The following is a 20123-nucleotide window of genomic DNA, read 5'->3' on the forward strand; positions in this document are numbered from 1 at the left end:
ATACAATCTTTCTTCTCTTTTCTTCCCTTGTAATGTCAACACTGTGGTTTTTAAAAAATAATAACTTGCATGTATGCTCTGAAACTCCAACTTTGGCTCTGACTTGTCCTAAGCTGTTACCACTTTGTTGGGGTTGATCTGATATGGGTTACTGTCTGACAGCTCTTGTCCCTCTAAGAAACTAATTTCCAAATTCCATATTACAAAAGTTTGATCAAAAGATAAAGTTTGAACTAATAAGATGAATAACTTACGGATATCAAAGAGAAAGTGGGATGGGGCAAAGCTGAGAGCCTAGAGCACTGATGTGTTCCCAAAATGTGGATGACTGTTGCTGACCATTGTGTGTGTCTCATTACCACTGCTATTCTAAAAATGAGGCCATTTACTACCAAAAATTAAAATTTGGTTAATAAAGATTTTCTCAGAATATTTAATACATTTAGACTTCTATTTTTGATTCAGATAGTTATGAAGCTCTTACACCTGCCAGCCATATTCCCTTAACTCGGTTCTGCTCTCTGTTGGTACAGACTGATAATTTCTTTCTAGATCAAGTTGGAACCCATGAAGGAGATATTGTTCCTTACCTGTCAGTCATACCTCAACTACAGGTTACTGCCCCTGCATCTGAGATGCAGAATTGCGCTGCAATACCTCTTAACCGATTTCAGTACAGAGTGAAGCAAATTAATTTACATCACTGGTAGGGATTTAAACATCTTAAACGTAACTTGCTTTACTTTGCACTGTCATTCACCGTATTCTCACTGAGAGACCGTAGCTTGATAAATCTCTCCATCTGACAAGAGCAAGTTTTTACTTCTTGACTGATACCTTCAGCCCACTCTCGAATGATGTATTTTTTTCCATTCTTCAGATGACTGGTAATGTGAGAAAACAATACGTGGATGCAGTAGGAAAATCTATCATCCGGCTTCTTTAAGACAAAAGTTGTTCGGCTGAGTGAACAGCAACTGGCTGTGCCTCCCCTGTTTGACAGTATACCTCTACTGCATAAACCAGAAATGTACTTCTGTGGTAGGTTTCTACAGTTGTTTGTTTTGAGAACTACTTTAGTATGTTGCCATCATTTGGAAGAGACTTTTTAAGAGATATTTCTCTTAAACATTTAGATGGGTTTATACATGTATGTCCGTTTCACTGCATATTTAGTTTTTTCCACTTTGCATTGTAGTCCAAGAATGTGCGTTCAGGGAGATCATGGAAGATAGCTAGCTGGCTCAGCAGCCTGACGGGGCCCTGTTGTGGAAAACTTGCATCTTGTAGATTCTTTTTAAATTGCACAGTGTTAAGTGATTTGTGATTCCAGTCTGAAAAGCCCTACTGCTACCTTAGACTTCTTGAAAGTGAGACAAACTAATGTTTTTCTTATTGCTGCCATGTTAGAGAACCACTGTATGAAATGTGCTGCAAATTTAGTTCATGACTTAACAGCAACAGCTATTTAAGCCTTACATCCTTCGGACGCTTCACACACAAAGGCAACTGCATCAGGTCTCAGTACAGTAGCAGTTTGTTTCTGCTTCCTGGGATGATAGGAGAGGTAAGCTTCATAAGTGGCATGGTACTAGCTAATTAAATGTTCTTTAAATGTCTTTTATTACACAAATTGTTAGCATTACCCTGGTGACTATGCACAAATACATCAATAGGATAATCCAGCAGTAGTTGTGAGGTTCTCTGTGTTACGTTGCAGTCTGGGCAGCTCTGGCATGCAGAAACTTTCGATGATAAGCTCATCACTGTTTCTTGACTTACTTGCTCTGAAGCAATGTGTGAATATTTGCTTCAGACTTTTAGGTTTTTAAAACAGCCTTATTTTTTTATCGAATGTATAGAAGGTTGCCCGTGTTCTGAAAAGACTGTAATATGAAGTGTGCAACAGCTAAAACCCTGCACTGAGTGACAGAATTTAACAAAACTTGGAACTTAATAGCAAAGGAAGGAATATCACCTTATATTCTACTGGTTTCCCAACAGTAATGAAATTGTGTGTGATATAGCACTAGTTAAACGCAGACTGCAATGTTGCAAATGCAACAATAGTCTGGGCAGTCAGGCTTTTACCTTGCAAAAAGCTCTTTCATCAAAGGAACGAAAGGTTTTACAGATCACTTTGTATAGCCTTGGCTTGTAATGATACCTGATCAATCTCTGTGAAGACAAAATAACTTAAATAGGAGAAATAAGTTCTTCATAAAAGTATTTATTTCATAAGTCTGCTTGTTAAGTTAAGGAATATAGAAGAATAGTTCTAAAGAGGTGTTTTAATAGGATTTTTTTAAAGGATTTTGAATTAAGAAAGGATATCGCTAGTGATATAAAAGTGTAATTAAATATTTATGATACTGTAAAGTCATACTTGCCATGTGCTTACACAAAGCCAAGCATATTTTTTTTGTGTTCCTCTTGTGTATTTCTATTCTGAGATTTGGGGTCAGGGGTAAATGAATGAGTCTCATGTGCGTCCAAGCTCCTAAGCCCTGTTTTGCCCTCTTCCTGTTGTACAGTTTTCCCAGGAGTTTCAATCACAGCAGAATAATGTGCATTTACTCCCTGGACCTGGGTTAACTAGAAGTCTTGGGGCATTTTATGATACCCTTCTGGAAGGCGCCTGTGGCATGATCGTGGATAGTCCATTAGTATTTTTTGGAATCTGTTTTATCCAAGGTAGAAGGCATTGCAAGCATAATTTTGAAGAACGCATCATGTGGAGAAAACATACTTTTCTCTAGAGGGATTGTGTAGGAGTTTAATACCATCTCAGCTTGATGACTTTCATAGGGAAAAATGTTAAAGCTGCATATCTGAAGGAACAGGATCTATACTTTTATTATAGTAATATTTGACTTTAAGCAGCCAGGCTGGCTAAATCTATGTTAGGAACCAAGCCCTTCACCAGTGCTTGATAGTTCTAATGCACTGGTGTTCTGTGATACTGTGGTGGTTTTCATCTGAGTATGAAAACCCCCTCTGAAGTCTGACCAGCCTTTTAACCTGTGTTTAAAAGGAATAAATTATATTAGGAGTTCTAAACAGATTAAGAGGAGCTTGAGCGTGTTATAGTCCGAAGAATCCTACAGTTACCATAATAATCGATGTTGCAAGATCACAGTAAAACTTTCTTACTGCCTTGATGCTGAGCTCCTACAAGCAGACATGAAATCAAAGAGAATGAGGAGGAGGAGGGTTTTTTTTATGAGATGCAACTGTTGCCAATGAGATTCTTGGTTGCCATCAGAAAGGTAATTTTATTTAATGGCTATGATAAGCTATAAATTCAGACATACAAAAACATTTCATTAAAACAGCATACCGTCAAGTCCTGTGCACCTCTCATCTTTTATCCCAAATAGCTCTTTAGCTATCCAAAGCATCAGAAGCAAGAAAACAGGTCCTTTCAAGGTTATAGCTCGTCATGCTTGGATAATGCAATTCAGAAGAGCCTAAACACAACAAATCACAATCTGTGAAATGATGCATGGCTTCATGCTTCTGTAATTTTGAAAAAGTACATATAGATTTCCATTCTTCCATTCCAAAGAGCCCTTGAAGTATGTCAGGTATTTATAGCTTTGGATGTCTCACTTGTATATGCGGGAGTTAATGACTCACACCTTTTCCAAACAATTGAAGTGCTTCCTGAATAGTAGAGAAAACATTCCTTCCTCTGCTCAAGTACTGATTCACATTCTGATTCACATTTGTTTGTTGTCATGTGGCAAACACCATTTGGCATGTTTACTCCTGGGTCTTAATTACCCTGCAGCAGTACTTTTCTCTTTATAGATCTTATTTCCTTTCCTTCTCTCAGCTGTAGCATGAAAAAGCACCTAAATTAATCAAAAAATAATAGCCTAGTTCTTCCTCCCATCTTCCCTTCTCTCCCCAGCTGCATGCTTCTGCTTCTTCCCCTGTCACTAGCACCTGTGGGCCCTCCACTGAACTTGATTCAACTTGTTAAAGCAATGGAAAATGAATCTAGTGAAGAAAAGATGGTTTTAGCAATAGGTTTGCAATTCAAATTGGCTTGGTGAGGAGGCTCATAAACATCAAAACCAACACAAACGAGGGAGTCAGACTGGCACCAGGAATGTTATAAGGAGGAGGGACTTACGCAATATCCCTGTCAATAACAGCAAGCTGTTAATTCTGCTCAACCATAACTTTTGTGAAAGATTTATGTTGCTTTTTGTCCCTGAAAGAGCTCATCAGAGTCAGAAGAGCATAGGACTGAAGCATGTGAGAAGGTAACGGAACATGCTCTGGGGCCTGAAGAGAAGGAAATAGCACTATCGTTTCTCGTTGTTGCTAGCCATGTAATCCTTTAATTGTTACCCGAATCTGCGCCTTCAGTCTCTGGTTAGTGTTTTAGTGCATGTATTGCATAAGCCATGTTAAAGAGTTGTCCTACTCCTCCTGCCCCTTGTCTCTTGCTGTGCTAGCACATGTACTTTTATAGCTGCGTCAAGAAATGGATCCCAGAAAAACTGGGAATGAGATGAGTGATGCCTATTTAGCTGAGTTACTCTTTACCCAAATCAGTTCAACCTGCAGCCATGCAGAAGGTTGTCAGTATCACTGAGAATGAGTTATGTTATACATTTTTTTCATCTCCTTAGCCATCTTGGTATTCTCATCTGCTTATCACAAATTTTTGTCGCCTCCTTTGGGGTGAAAACAAATTCACAGGGCTAAACTGGAAAGCAGGCCATGGAAACGTGGGCTTAGTACCTGGGATGGGGGGGTCAGGGGTGGGAATGGAATGAATTCAGAGGGTGCAGACAGCCTCTTTTACAGCTTCCCCTCGCAACAACTTGTGTCAGTGGACCCAAGAGAGTAGCAAATCTGCAGAACGGTAGCAGCAGGATTTGGGAGAGCTGGGTGGGGAGATGACAATGTTCCAAGTTGAGTTTGTCACAAAAGAAAATATTATTTACCCATACTCTCGGGTTATTTATGTACATTTCTGCTGCTTTTATTCGAATTAAAAGAAAAAGTTGGAGACATAGTAATTTGTTGTTTATAAATGCAATGAAACATTCATAGGCTAAATGTAGCATTTTTGATGAAATCTAGAATGTGGTTAAAATAAAGTTATTTTCAGGACTTGGGCTTAGTGAAACAGCATGCTTTGAATGTTAAGTCCTGTGTATGGTTTTAAATGTTATCTGTCCTTTGCTGTAGCACACTAGATCAGATCTCTCCAAGGTGGGCCACTGTGCATGGGTTTTGTTACCCAGTCAGTCTCCATTCTGTTCATTCCTCAGCCCTTTTATTTATGCCTCTTCTTGCTTTTCCTCCTCCTTCTGTATATACTTGAATGCAGGCTATCTCCCTAAATTAGCTCTTCTATTTAAATGTACCAGTGATACTTATTCATTATTCTCCCACCCCCAAATAACACAGATTTGTTTCCTCTTTTGGTAATTTTTACTGTTGACCAATTACATGGACGTCTTATTTCCTCTTTGTGAATTCCACAAGTTAAATATTTCAAATTTTAACAGGCAATTAATACTATAGGCAGTTTTGCAAAACAATCTAGCAAAAACACTGGTAGGAAACTAGCAATCTTCCTCTGCCCAAAATAAACTAATAATAAACCCCAAATTTCCCCACCACATCCCGCACAAATGTCTATCTTCACACACTAATAAAAATATTTGAAATATTATGAGATTCCTGTGGGTTCTTCAAATGAAATGACCTTCTCTTGCTATCCCAGGTTTTAAAAAAATAATAATTCAAAACCCAAAATGCTTTCCCTGAACTAGTCTAACTAGACCACACAGATTGCAGTATGCATGTTATAAGGACAGTGAAGGGTTGTGCTGTAATAGAGCTTATTAGAGAAATCTGGAGTGAAGCCATCTATAGACTAGGCGGATTAGGAGCATGACAACTGGAAGCTGTTTCTTTCTGTCATCCTTCTCTACAGCATTTGAAAAAGAAATTGAACTAATATCCCTCATACCTCAAAGTTGTGCCTTAAGGGAGCCATTATGTTCACTCCTCTCTGCACAGAGGCTAAATTTATTTTATAATCAAGTGTTGTTAATGCAAGAAAAAACATCTGCTTTTTAATGCTGGAAAACATGAGCAGAATTTGTCTTCTGAGTATACTGCGAGTGGTGTTGCAGTTCTGGAAAAATCATTTTAGTTTAGGTTTTGGGGGTTTAAAATAATGCTCCCCACTATTCAAAATTTTAAGAGTTTCATCTTCATGGAATTAGGAATAAAGTAGAAAAAAGAAAATACCTGAGAAAATGGCTTGTTGGAGTACCTTCTCACTTGTACTCTTCTACCAGATATAAACAAAAGTGAAACTTGTCGAACTGTAATCCCTATCTTCAAAAACAGTCTTCCTCCTTGGCTGCGTTGTCCTTCAGGTAATTTTGATCATCTTTATAGTATTTGGAATGGTTCATTTTTCACAAGTGAGGTTGTAACTTGTTGCAGTTGATGGTTAGTCTTGCTGATTTTGCATTATGAATGAAAATCAGAATAAAAAGCCTGTCTGCTTACTGTCACGTTCTCATAGAAGGAGTTTTGTCTCACAAACATTTTGGCAGGATTATTTAGTGATCTCATTCTGATGTGCCAAATATATTCACTACATATTAACAAATAAATGTGGCTATGACAGTAAATATCCATTGATATAGTGCATTGCAGCAGTTGTATTTTGTTAACTTTCAATTCTTTTCCTTCTTGGGTTGTTACATATGCATAAAATATAAATGGGTTGTCCTATATCCATGTATTGATAACTTTAGTTACCATCTCCCTCTAGATGCTACATTAGGTGTCACCTTCCCACAAGTTCAGTTTAACTAATATGGGAGATGGATTTAGTGAATTTGTGATCCTTTTGACTCAGTTCAAACTCAGAGACACATAAAAAATGACCAACCTGAAATTCTGTCTCTCTTGTAATGACTACATCCTTTTTGTGAGAGCGTAAGAAAAAAGGTACAAAATTGCTCCCCAGAAGAAGATAGTTTCTATAGGTACTAGCTGCTGATTTTTGGATTTTGTTCAGAGAACTACTCAAATCTGTTCTTCAAAACTGAAAGCCAACTATTAATGTGTATTCAAGAGACAAGCTGTTGCCGGGATAAAAAAATTCCTCCATTTTTCTATTCAGGATGAAAAGACACAAAGCAAAACTGAAGTGACCAATTTAAAACAGTATGAGCATTCTCTTTCCTGTGACTTACCCTGTGTGTGCAGGGGAACTAATGAGGTGATTCTGTGAGAATTGATTGAATAAATGATCTGTAAATTAAACAGTTATTCTTTTACAGATTGGTTATATTCTAAATAAACTGGGATGATTCAAAACATACCCCAGCTTCTTGCAAAAGCTTGGAGTAATTCTTGCAAGAAACATGTCCTTGGACCAGACTGCCTAATGAACTTGATTGTGTTTGATAGCCGCATGCCAAACGTAAATAAATATTTTATAGTTATGGATCAGTTATCCAATAGGTTATACAGTAGTGGATCTGGTCTCTGTTCAGATGGAGCTTTTATGATGTTGATTAACCTTTGGGGGCTGATAGGGAAATGAGAGCGCTTGAGGTCACTGGAAAATTTTAAGTGTTAAGGTGGAAAGATAAGACTTGGGGTGGAAATACAAGTTCATGTTTGGAAAAGGTGGATAGAAGTTCTTGCAGTGAAAAATGTCAGTTTTATGACCAAAATAATTCACAAAAGTGTATTAATTTTCCTGAGCTACTTTACACAGTTTTTTGTTTGTTTGTTTTTCCCAAAAGGCTTGAAATATATTTTGTTGAACCTTTTAACTTTTAATTCTTCAGCGTGGTGGTATTACTTGGCATAAGCACAAAACTGAAAAATGCTGTGGAATATTTAATTTCATTGAAAAGAATTTTTTATTCCTCTCAGTTTGGGGCGAAAAACAAGTTCATGGAAAACTGGGATTTTTTTTTTTTTTAACCATCTCTCTGAGTAGAGAGCTTGATTTCCAATACACTTGCCCTTTTGTTCCTCATTTCCCCATTCTAGTCTGTTCCCACCAGCACCATCCTCTTCTGTTGCACCCAGTACATCCCACCACGGCCTTTTTGTCACCTCTACCAAGGACGAGGCAGCGGGGTTGTGGCTCAGCTGGAGCTGTATGTGTAAGACTTGTTTGGGTCGTCAGTCGATTACTGAACTCTGCCAAGTCTTCCTCAGCAGCTCACTACCTTGGTTCTTTCTGCCTTACTAGCCAGTACTTTGTGCAAAATTTGCAGATTTTAAGATGCGTTTGTAGTCCTAACTCTCCTTTTATTTGGTTGCTAGTTGTTAAGGGAGGACACATAGCAACAAACTTCATTTTCTTGGTATACCAATATGGACGTGTGATTTATAGGATGTTAGTACAATGGACTAAGTCTTAGAATTTATTGAAAATATGTTGTTGTACCTTGCCCGATTCAAGTTTTTACCTAAGAATTATCGTAATATTTGGAAGACTCTTTTCTCTAAATGTGTTTCTATGGTCAGAAATAACTTGCAAGAAAGATGAAATGACATGCTAGGAAATTAGAGTTGCCTCTTACGTGTAATCTTGAAGTGGGATAATATTAAAAGCATAAAGCTGTTTACAAGTGAACATCCCAGAGGCACTTAACCATGGTTCAGCAGATGCAGTTTCTTGATTGTGTTAAGCTGATCTTAGGCAGTACTGCCAAAGAAAGGGGTGTCTCGGTGGTGTTAGCACTTGTGCAGATGTGACCAGCTCTGAATCAAGTTCCTAATCTGGCTGGTAATTTTCTTGTGTGGGGGATTAGTTTTGAGCCAGACTAGGGACCTCTTCTATCTAGCTGATTACACAACCCACAAGCACTTTCATCAGCTACAGCTGGGAAACACACAGCCAAAGAAGTGGAGGGATAGTCACTTTGACCAAAAGTACAGATTTCTGTTGTCTTATATAGATTGTAAATCTGGACCTTAAGAAATGTGGTGTTAACATGCTGATGGGCTCAGAAAGGCTCAGCAGCTTGCGGACTGTTTAAAGAGAAGAACAAAGATTCAAAAGCTTTTTGCTTTTGCATTTGAGTATGCAGTAATAGATAATTTTGAAAGTAAACTTATTACTGAGTAAGTTTGGATGTTTCAGAGCAGAAAACAATGTAAACATGTTTTGTACCTTTGCAAGCTAAAATAGGTTCTGTAGTCCATAATGTTTTGTACACTGCTGTATTCACACTACATAAATTTCACCCAATTTTTAGTTTCAGATTAAAAGTTTGATACAGATGTCAAGACTTCTAAGATACTAGGAATTAGAGGTGTCAGTATAACAAAGTGATCTGAAATATGGTGGATTAAACTGTAATTTTGTTTTCAGGGGTCCTTTTTTTTAATAGTTATACCTTAAGATCTAATCTATCGTTCTAGATTCTTCACTTCTATTTCAGTTGATTTTTCAGGTTCATCTTAGAGGACTTATGTTAAAGAAGGCATGGGGAGGGAGGTGACAAGATGCCGATCATAGTGGCACCACTCCAAGAGCTATAAGGCTGTTTCCTGGTTTGTATATTTTCAAGATCAGTTTTTTAAAAATTCCATTGCTTTCTGTTCCTCAGTCCTTAGGAAAGCACTGCTTAGGCTGGATTGGCACAGTATGGTTTTGGCTCAGCTGTTTCCACTATTTGGCATTTCATCTTGCCGTGGCATACTCTGGTCTCAGCACTTGCTTGCTGTGCTAAATAAGTGAGATCATAAAGATACTGAGTACTTGCTCCATCAAGCAAGCAGTATGTTTTGGGGCAGACCAGTATGCATATTGCTGTGTGGCTGATTAAAAACAATGTTTAAGTTGCCACCAAGGTAGACTAAGGACATTGAAAGATTGTGTCCTTTTGTTTCTTGTTTAAGTCCTTACTTATTGTTCCTTGTGCAAAACACTGTCTTGTCCGGTTGAATGTCATTCAGTGTTTTTCACTGCGATTACTACAAAGGCATTTTTAAAATGTTAAACCTACAAGAGGTAATTAATCTTTTCTTTGTAATACTGTTTTTATTCTCCATCCCCTTTGAGAAGAGATATCTCCTTGGTCTTGAGTAGATTATAAAACTGTGATAGTGAATAGTTTGCTTTAATGAACCTAATTGTGAAATAAATTTTGCCATGTGAATTCCAAAAGTTTTTTCCCCTATAGTAGTTGCTCTTCAAGATGATTTATTTTTTCCTTGCTTTTAGTCAAAAGTCTCCTCTAGACTATGTCCACCTACAATCTTCATTGCCATCAAATGCCATCCACCTCATCCTGCAAGTCACACTTCAGGTAGAACGTTTTAGATAATATCTAACACCTAGAAACTTCAGCCTGTGTTCAGGTAGGAGCTTGAACACAGTAATTACACATTTGTTTTTAGCCTCTAGTGAGCATTTTCACTAGTAGTACCAGTAAGGAAAAGAACTACCTAGCAGGCAGATCAAAACTGATCTTTTGTAGATCAAATACTTACTAATTTTCGTATTTTACTGGAATAACCACTTACGTTAAGGTTTAAGCATTGATGGTGTGAACACTCGGGAAGGTACATGGTTTCATGCTGTACAGAAAGGTGGAAGATGCTAACAGTGGTGTTCTTTTCCTTTAAAAATACCTAGGACTTCCCTATGAGCTTGCCCAAATACATATCCAGAGAAATAAATGGCTGCTGTATGGAGTGATGAGAATTTAAACAAAACATTGGTAGATTGTTAAAAATCTCTAGAGAGGGCAGTAGTTTTATGTTTCAGAACATCTTTAGGTTGTTGATTGCTGCAGTGCTTCTGATTCTTACTCTGAAAGTGCTAAGAAAATGATGCTGAATTGTGACAGCGTACCCCAGTTTTATAAAAGGATGTCCTGCTTAAGGGAATAGTCATAGAGCTTAATAAAGTATTATTCAGCTTTAAGGTTTATTTGTGGAGATTTGAATTCAGGAAATGGCATTGTTATGCAAGAACTGGAGCAGCTAAAAGGAAAGGAGATTAATATACTAAGACTTGGAAGGGGAAGCTGGGGTTGGAGGATTTTGTTAGCTCAGGCACTGATTTTTGTATTTAACTAAGAAACTTTATGTAAAACTTTTTTTTTTTTTTTTTTTTTTCCTTTGGAGCAGAACGGAGATTCAGGATCAAAAAGATGTTACTGATGTATACAAACTGAAGAGGTTTCTAATCTTTGTGCAGAAATTTTCCTGCTTATTCAGGAGATCTGAGCATGCTTGTCTCCAGGCGTTTCTTTCCAGGGACTCATTAAAATGAATGCACAAGTAGTATCAGATCATTTTTATTCAGCCACATTATTAACAGAATAGAAATTTGGAATGATTAAGCCATGAAACTGTAACTGTCCCTCAGGAACACCTTAACAATTGTCCCTCAGAGCGTATCCTATTTGATTTCAGGGCTTTCTTCAGCAGAGAAAGAGGTAGCAGTACAAAGATGAGCTTGTGTGTGTTTACAAATACTCTGGCATTTGCAGAAGAGTTTACATTGTGTTATGTTTAAAATGGAGAACTTAATATTGGATTCTTTTCATGAAGATGATATATATTTAATGACTTTTACTGCTGTATACAGTAACTGCAAATCATAAAAAGTAGAAAATGTCCAAGTTTTGTAAGATTTTGTGCCATAAATTGTATCACAAAATACCGTACAAAATTCCAGTATAAAAGATCCAGTATGTCACGTATCACTTTCCCTTACTACTGGGAAGTGTAGCGTTAATGTTAGTTTTTCACTGGGGGAGAAAAATCTTTTTGAACACAGGAATGAGTTATAAAGGAGTAAAACTAGAGAAAACTATAGCAATGAAGTAACTTAAGACCCTCAGGGAGTATGTACTTTCCCCTGTTTAAAAAAAAATAGGATGGGGGAAAAAAAAACAAACAACAAAACCAAAAACCACACACACAGTGTTGAAAAGAAAAATAAAGCTTGTTAATAATTTAATGAAGGGAATACCTAGTGAAATGTTAGTATTTAAAAATACTGGTCTGAAAGCCAGTCGAAAAAGTAATTTGTACATGTAATCTTTCTCACCTGTCTACAAGGAAGCATGGGACTCTTCCATTTGGGGATAACTTATTTCCGGTATACACCTTGTAAGCTAATGTCTCTGTGCTGTAACTTTCAAGGGCAATAAATGTGCATATTGAACCCTATTTTCCACCACAGTTGATCTGGAAGAGGGGCTTTCTGGCATTCTTAGCTTGGTGGTTCCTAGAGGGTGGCTGAAAGCACCATGGCCTTTGTTAACTTACACAGCAGTGTCTTAGTAGCCTTTGAAATACATGAGCTGTGAAGTTGTGTTTTGTGTGTGGTCTGTAGCCAAAATGTTCTGACCTGTTATGAATGGGAAGGTTGTTCTGAAACTTTTAGTGTCTGAGAGGAGGAGAGGAGTACGTGTGAAAAATAGGGTTCATAACTGCACAAATCCCTTGTGAGTAATATGCAGGCTGGGAAGGTAAAAAGTTAGATACTCTGGTGCATACTTACACTCTGTTCCATGTGAGTATATATGGTATGTGTATTTCCTGACTACATATAGCACAAAATAGCTGGTGTATATGGCCCATTACTGTGTGTTAGGAAGTGCCTGACAGGACCGTGTTGTCATTAAGATTTTAAATCAAAAATTTTATAATGGGATGTGCAAATACAAATTACTGAGGACTGAGACTTTGAGGTAAAAAAACCCCAAAACTTTGGGAAATATTGATCTAGAAAATTCAGGATAGCTTGCACATGACTTAATGTTCACATGCACAAATATGAATCTTTAAAGTGTTAACACAGATCATCTCTAACTTGCAGATAGTGGATCTTTAAAGATGATAATCTGTGGAAAACAACAAATGGGTGAAGGCAGGTCATCTTAGTAGCCTAATTGAAAAAGAGCATTTCTAGGCTAAACCTTTGATAATTGTCATTCCAAGAAAAGCAACAATATTTTTCGCTCATTCAAACTTCATTGCCATTAAATAGTCCTTTTCATTTTTCTACTGTTCCTCCTTTAGAAGTGTGTGTTTCTTTTGGCAGGTAAGTATGCTAGAAAGCTCAGGATAGTTTGGTTATTTTGGAGGAGCTGGAGCTGTTTGAGAAGATAGGAATTTCTGTTTAGAATGGAAAACTGATCCTAATGGTCTCTTTGGAGACAGAATGGTCTTTCAAAAATTCTTTTACTTCTGGATATTAGAAAAGCACTTTTCTGTGGAAAAAAGATTTGTATGTTGAAACTGAAATATGGTGTGAGCTGAATACGTGTCCAGATAAATTCCGTTAGTTACTGTTTTCAGTGTACTGCTTTTGATTAAAAGTAACCTTAAAGATTTCTTAGTGTTCACAAAACCAAGGTTTGTTTATCTGGCAATACTTGCTTTTCTTACAGTATTTATACTTCATTCACTGTACACCGTAATTTTGTATGTTCATCTATACACAAGGAGTAACAGGGTGGCTATCCCAGCTAGGCAGTAGGGAGTACTGTTAGGAGACTGGCTTCCAGTTACCACGAGCCTCTGACACACTGCAAATCATCCAGAGCTATACGGGGGCAGGGGACACTTAAGTGACATTTTGGATGAACAAATTTAAGTGTAGCTGCTAGTTTAAAGACAATGAGGAATGGAGGTTAGTAACTTTTTAAAAATAGGAATAATGTTTAATTAGCCAGAATTGTGTGAGTCGGGGTGATATTTATAGGCTGAGACATTCAGTTGTGCCGGACTGACAAATTAATATATACAAATTTTTATTTCGAAGCATTTAAGTTTCTGTGCATAATGAACTCGATATAACCTCATAAAGCTAGAAAGAAAAACCGTATTTCTTGACAGGACGTCTTTTTATTTTCCTTCCATGAACACATGCTGCTAATATTTAATCTTCAACATGTCCCAGATCATGCACTAAAAAAAATAATTTTTGCCCCATCAGATCACCTTTCTTCTAAGCTGTTTTTCTTAACTGCCTGGAATTAGTCGGTCTGAGTTTAATTATGTTTAAGTGGATATACTCTAGTTGCAAAAGAAAATTTGAAAAGGCACTACCTATTGATTAATCTGTGTCCTGTTTCAAAAGAATATGCAATGCAAAACCTCAGTAAAAACTGTCTGCTTACAGGAAGATAACCATTACTTTTTTATAATCTGTATCATACCAACTGTTTTAAAGAATTTCTAGTAATCCCTTCCTTGTTTTAGTTCCTGTTTCTTCTGCTTTAAAATTTTAAGTGACTTTTTTCTCTCCTTGTAGCCCCAAAATGTTATCAAATAGCCTGATCAGTTGAACACTCCTTGTGTTATGACATGCTGTTTAAAAGCCTGAAGTGGAAGGTAAACATTAGTGTGGTAAAAGAGAACTTTAAGGAAGAACAAGTGTCATATACATTTAACTTTGAAAAGGCAGTGTAGTGCTGTGGTTCACTGCTTGTAATATAAACTGATGTGAGTAAAGGGGTATTTTATAAAAAGGAAATTGCAATTAAGGAAATTGCATGTTATGTAATTACTGCCATTCCAGAATGATCTACAGTAAAATGGTGTTCTATGTCCTGCTTTTTGTAGGAATACAACAGGCATGGGCTGTAAGGCACATCTGGTTTTTAAGCATTTTTATCCTATATCATATAGTAATTCTGCCCATTGATTTTGTAGGTGGAAGGGAGACTTTTTTAGTTATGTAGATAAGGAAGGGAAGGTACAATAGTTCATATACAACACCTGGGAAAAATCCTCGTCCAAGACCCACAGAATTTGGAGCATATAATTAATCTAAATGGAGTGAGAAACAAGGTGGGGCACCTAAAGCTCCCTAGCTCCTGTTCCTACACCTGCTTAACAAAGCCAGTGGAAGAACACAGGACCTCCACCCCCCTCCTTTCCCACAGAGTATGACCGGGTGTTCTAGCCAGCTACTCTAGCATTTAGATTATCTCATTTAGGAGGACTTCAAAACAGAAGAAAGAATATGGTAAACAAGTATGGGATCAGATACAAGTAGAGATCTAACGAGAGAACTTTTCTCTGTAGGCCTCATTACTAGTGAGTGTGCAGAGCGAAAAGCAGTTTTATGGAAGTAAGGTGTATGTTCGTAGCAGGAGACACCAAGAAAGCTGAGCAACTTGTATTAGGGTTATTTTTATTGGTTTTTTTTAGACATACACTGCAGTTCTGGCCATAACAAGTAGACCTAGCTATTGCATAATAGTTCATCTTTTCCAGATACTCTTACCAATCACTGTGTTGCCCTTTGTAACTAATACCTGGTGGGAATCTGGTCAAGCAGAACTTGAGTGTTTAGTCCCAGGATGAGTCTATAGGCTATCTTTTCCCCCCGTCTCCTGATTCTCTATATTGTACTGTCAAAGTCAGTATCTGATGTTGAATGTGAATTCTGTCTCTGGGCATACTTAATGTGTGTAGAGTACTGGTATTCTATACTATGCACAACCAGACTAGACCTACATATTGTCACTTAAAATAGCAAATTTTAAAGATCTTTAGCATCTGCTGTATTGAATAATTTTCAAACCTTCCGATTTAATTTTCAACAGTGCAAGTTTCTTAAGGTTCCTGATGTTTTGTCTCTAATAATATGGGCTTTTTAAGATGGATAAGTCTTCTGCTAACAGGTTATTCCACAGAAGAACATTTCAAGAATATTTATTGACTGATAGATCCTAATGGCTTCTGAAATGCTGTATCTTGATTTGGTCTGGAAATCTGAGTAGATATCAAATTCTGTTTGTTTGTCTTTTGGGTTAAGATTAATGAGTCTTGTAAATTATTAAGGACTATGCTCTCATCTTCCAGACCTGATTTCTCTGAAGAGGCGCTGTATGCTAAAAGCTACTCATTAGTAGGTGAACTGATAGCTGAATGTATTTATTATTGATGACTTGCTGGGAATTTCCCTGTCCGAAAAAGGGTGGTAGGCCGATAGAAAAACTTTGCATTGAAAGGTGATGTTAAACGATTTGCTATGTTGTGCATTTATTTCTGAAGATGTGTGTGCTTGACGGACTCATGCTGTGGGGTACCCAGCATGAAAAGTTATCACTGGGAAGTAGATTGAATCTTGTCTTGCACCCCTCTTACTGTTCTTACAGAACCATGAGATTTTTATTGTAACTCTGATATAATCTTAAGTGTATTCCAGTAAAAGCAATATAATTTTATTTAGCGTATCTTCATCAATATATTGTAATTTCTATCACTGTTTTACCACACAAAAACGGGTTGTTAAGCAAAGCTAAAGCAATGAAGGAGAGTCCTAGATTTCAGCATGGCCACTGTAGTATCCTAGATAGTATCAAAAACAGTTTGAGTGTTATTACCAGCCATAAGGCAGGGAAAGCAGGCATTATTCTGACTGAACTCATAATCCTTGAAGTTTGAATCTGCTCTTAAAGATCTATTGAGACAAAATTTCATTATTACATATCCCATTAAGAGAATACATTACTAGTATATGTAGGATAACTTTTCTGTTAATGTACAGATTTAAAATGTTTTATGAAAATAAATCAATACCTTAACATGAAACTCAAACCTCAGAACGCCAATTTCCTTTGACATGGCTCGTTCAGGATGATTAATGACTCCTGGTGGTGTATCTCCACTTAAGGCTATCTAAATCCGAATTGCCACAATCTTGTTGTGTGACACGTCCTGTATCCCTCCCACCGAACTGCCACATGCCCATTCGCTCTGGCTCCTGATGGTGGCACTTGCACCGTTTCCAGCTCGGTCAGCTCCCTGAACTGGCTCACCGTGGGATCGTGCGAGCATCCGTATACGTACAGAGGAAGAGGCAGAAGCTCAGAAGTAGTGACAAGGGTAGGGCCATACCAGCCCAGATTTAGATTGATTTAAGGTGTTGTAGATACACACACTTTTGAAACATCACTCATTTGGAATATATTATCTTCAAGTTTCCACTGAGCCCGGAAGCTTCTAGTTGAAATGGATTTTAGATTAAGCAGAGAATTTGCAAAACAATAGGAGAGAGAAAAATTGTAGCATGAGTCATAAGCATGGGACCTTCCACCACCATATGCTTAGAACTGCTGAAATCCTATGGATTAGTTAACAGAATTAACTGTAGTTTCCAGCATGTAATCAGCTACTGTGTGCATTGTACCTTCAGTTGTTGGAATAAAAGAACCAGTTTAGTCATCAAAACTTCATGTTAGTATAAAACTCTGTAGTTTATGACCACTTTTTTGAATAATATAGCTTAGATGATATGCTAAATTAAATGCTGATGTTTAAGTGTTTATTGGTTTTATATGTTGTTTACTTCTCATAACATCTGTGACATGCTAGGCACATCACAAAACACAAAAAAGTGTATATTACTTTGGAAATTCACAGTGTAATGACTGATAAAGGAAAGGGAGGAGGATACAAAGTATCAAGGCATTTGTATTAAATGCCAAATAAAAAGTGGAGTAATTGTAATAGAATATTGGCTGGGGTACAGGACTTGCAGTCCACCTGCGCTGGCTAGAGGGAACTGCCAGGTTAAAACAGTGAGGATTGTAAATGGTCTGTTCAGAGGTCACTGAAATTGCAGATGGTTTAACTGAGTGTGTAATAATTAAAAAAAAAAAAAGTGGTATGCAGAATCAGTCAAAACTCTGACACAGCTAGAATTAGAGTTAGAATAAAATCAGAATCTGGAGAAACAAACTGCTTTTTAGCTGACTGTTAAAGTATATCCCGACCTTTTTGTTTCAGTTTGAAACATGAGCTTTCTTAGTTACCATAGCACAATAATACTTACTGTAAAATGGAGTTAAATCTTTATTTTTGCAATTTCTTTTCTTGACCACTTTGACATTTAGTGACAGAATCATCGAAAAACAAATACTGCATAGAGGCAGCAACGTGGCAGTAAGTATCTAATAGAGGTGGGGCATTTTGGTTGGTCTTTCTCTGTTTTTCTTTGTCAGCCATATTTATCATTAAGAAGCTCAGAAGTCGGAAGTCTTCTGCAAAGCTTCTACAAGATTTATGATGTCAAAATGTCTCACTGGAGTAATTTTAATGTTGAACTTCAGGTGAGACTGTAAAGGATTTCTGCCTAGATTTATTGCCAGATCATTTCCTAAGCCTCCAGTAACTCATCTCTGTTACCTATTGCCATGCAAAAAGCTCTGTGGCAGTTGGCCATGTAGACTTTCTCAGAAGCGGGGATCTACGGAAGTGTTCCGAGCCGACTTGACCTTCTGAACTGGCTTTTGAGGATTGGAAAGGGTTTTCTTACAGCTTGGCTTCCAGGCAGCTAGCTGTCCCCATCGTCCTGCCTGGTGGACTGCAGCAGTCGTTGGAAACTTGGAAAAACCTTCCATTCATGGGACTTGATGCGCACTGGTGTGTAACAGCATCAGATGACAAGTTCGTTGCTTGCTCTAACTGCCAGGATGTTGCTTAGCTCTTCTGTAACTCATCAAGCAGGCAGTTTGGCATCCTTGAGAACGTACTTGCAAACGCCAAAGCATTTAGTCTTCAGAAACGAAATACTGAATTCCACACCCATCCCCGTCCTCTTCCAAAACCACTTTTTATTCTAAATTAAGGCGTTTTCTTAAACACTGGTGTTTAACCAAATTGATGTTTATTTTCATGAATTTTCTGAATAATGGCATTATTCACAAAAGAGATTTTTCTCTTTGTACATTTGAGAGGATAGTGTAGCCAAACTTGGAATTTAACGAAATCTAGAAATGTTTCTCTGCATTGAGTAGTAAATCATTAGTTTGGGCAACTTTACGTGGCACCGTTCTGAAGACTTTGATATCAAATAGTATATCTGCATTGGCAAAGTGAAAAGTGTTTAATTTTTCTCTGGAACTTAGAATTTTTGTGACTTGTGGAGTGCTTAAAAGCTATCATCTCAATATTTAACTATTTAAATACTTTTACTCCGAATCTGCTCCCTACTCATCGTTGCCATATCCCTCTCTTGTTTTTAGTTTTATGTTGCTCTTTCCCATCTCTTAATGTTTCTTTAGCTTATCTTTTGTGGAGAACAGAAAGCAAATTAAAGCTAGGATTACACCTATGGTGGCACTGCAGCCCGGTAAAGCCTCACTCCCCATCCTTTCCTGGTCATTCGTTTCCACTTTTGCGCTGCCTCCTGTGTTGTGCCAGCACATGTGTTTGTGCAGCCGCCTGGTGAACCGAAGCAGGGAAGTGATTCAACTGGAGGAGGAAAACCCTGCCAAAAAAGACCAACTGCCGGCATAGAGCAATGTTGTCTTGCGTGGTTAGGCTGGAATAGGAACAGACAGCTGCGGGAGAAAAGGTAGGAGTTGTTTAAGTTTGTTCTTCTGCTGAAAATATGATAATGGAGCCACAGCCTAAAAATTAAGGTTTTGCCTAAAAATAAGTGATATCTAAATTCGGGGGGAAGGGGGGGTGAAGCCATGAGCAGATTTAATTAAAAATTCTTGCCACTTACTAGTGCATATTCTTGTGTTTGTTTCAAATCCTTGTGTTGATTTAGCCCAGGTCAGTTCCTTACTAAGTTAAATTAAATCTTGAGTAAATAAAGCATACCCATACAAGTGATGATGATGAGGCTTAGGCAAACTACTTGATTGCTGAAGTTTACTGCAACAAGTAAATTTTCCGATGCAATTTCTGTAAGCCAGTAGGTTTCCAGTTTGCAGCCTCTTTCAGGAGCACTGTAGAAGTTGATACTTGAAATACAGGTGTGTCTGTCACTGGCTGAAATTTGTGCAGCCCATGTACACTGGGGTCAGCCAGCTGAACCACACTAGCAGGTTTTCAGTGTTTGTATTTATGAGCACATTGGTCCATTGACTCAGCTTTGGGTCTATCAGGGTAAATGAGGAGGAGAAGGATTCCTTATGGATCAAGTATTCACTATCAGTTTTTCCACTTATTTTTCATTTTTCTTTAATGCTAAAGACAAACCTGTAACTACACAGTTGTTTGTATGCTTGCATTACTCTATGGCTTGCAGATAATAGAGTTAAGATAGACGTAGCAACTCAGCAGGTATTCTCAAAACGAAGTTATCTGCAAGGACATCATCCAGTCTAGCA

General features: G+C 37.6%; 1 protein-coding gene across 9 annotated transcripts in view; it reads left to right on the top strand.

Annotated features, from left to right (window-relative positions):
- Positions 1 to 20123, top strand: part of PEAK1 (pseudopodium enriched atypical kinase 1) — a 123632-nt gene that overhangs the window by 16802 nt on the left and 86707 nt on the right. Inside the window, exon 1 of one of the 9 annotated variants that reach the window (XM_087743814.1) lies at positions 19336 to 19357. The exons of the other annotated variants lie outside the window; for them this stretch is intronic. The gene's annotated coding sequence lies outside the window, so the exon portion shown is untranslated. Of the gene's footprint in view, positions 1 to 19335; positions 19358 to 20123 lie in introns of those variants that run through there. 9 annotated transcript variants of the gene reach the window in all.

Source organism: Nipponia nippon, unplaced genomic scaffold, assembly GCF_047370975.1.
Source record: "Nipponia nippon isolate SJK-2023a ecotype South Korea unplaced genomic scaffold, ASM4737097v1 scaffold_9, whole genome shotgun sequence".
In the NCBI taxonomy this organism is placed as follows: Eukaryota; Metazoa; Chordata; class Aves; order Pelecaniformes; family Threskiornithidae; genus Nipponia; species Nipponia nippon.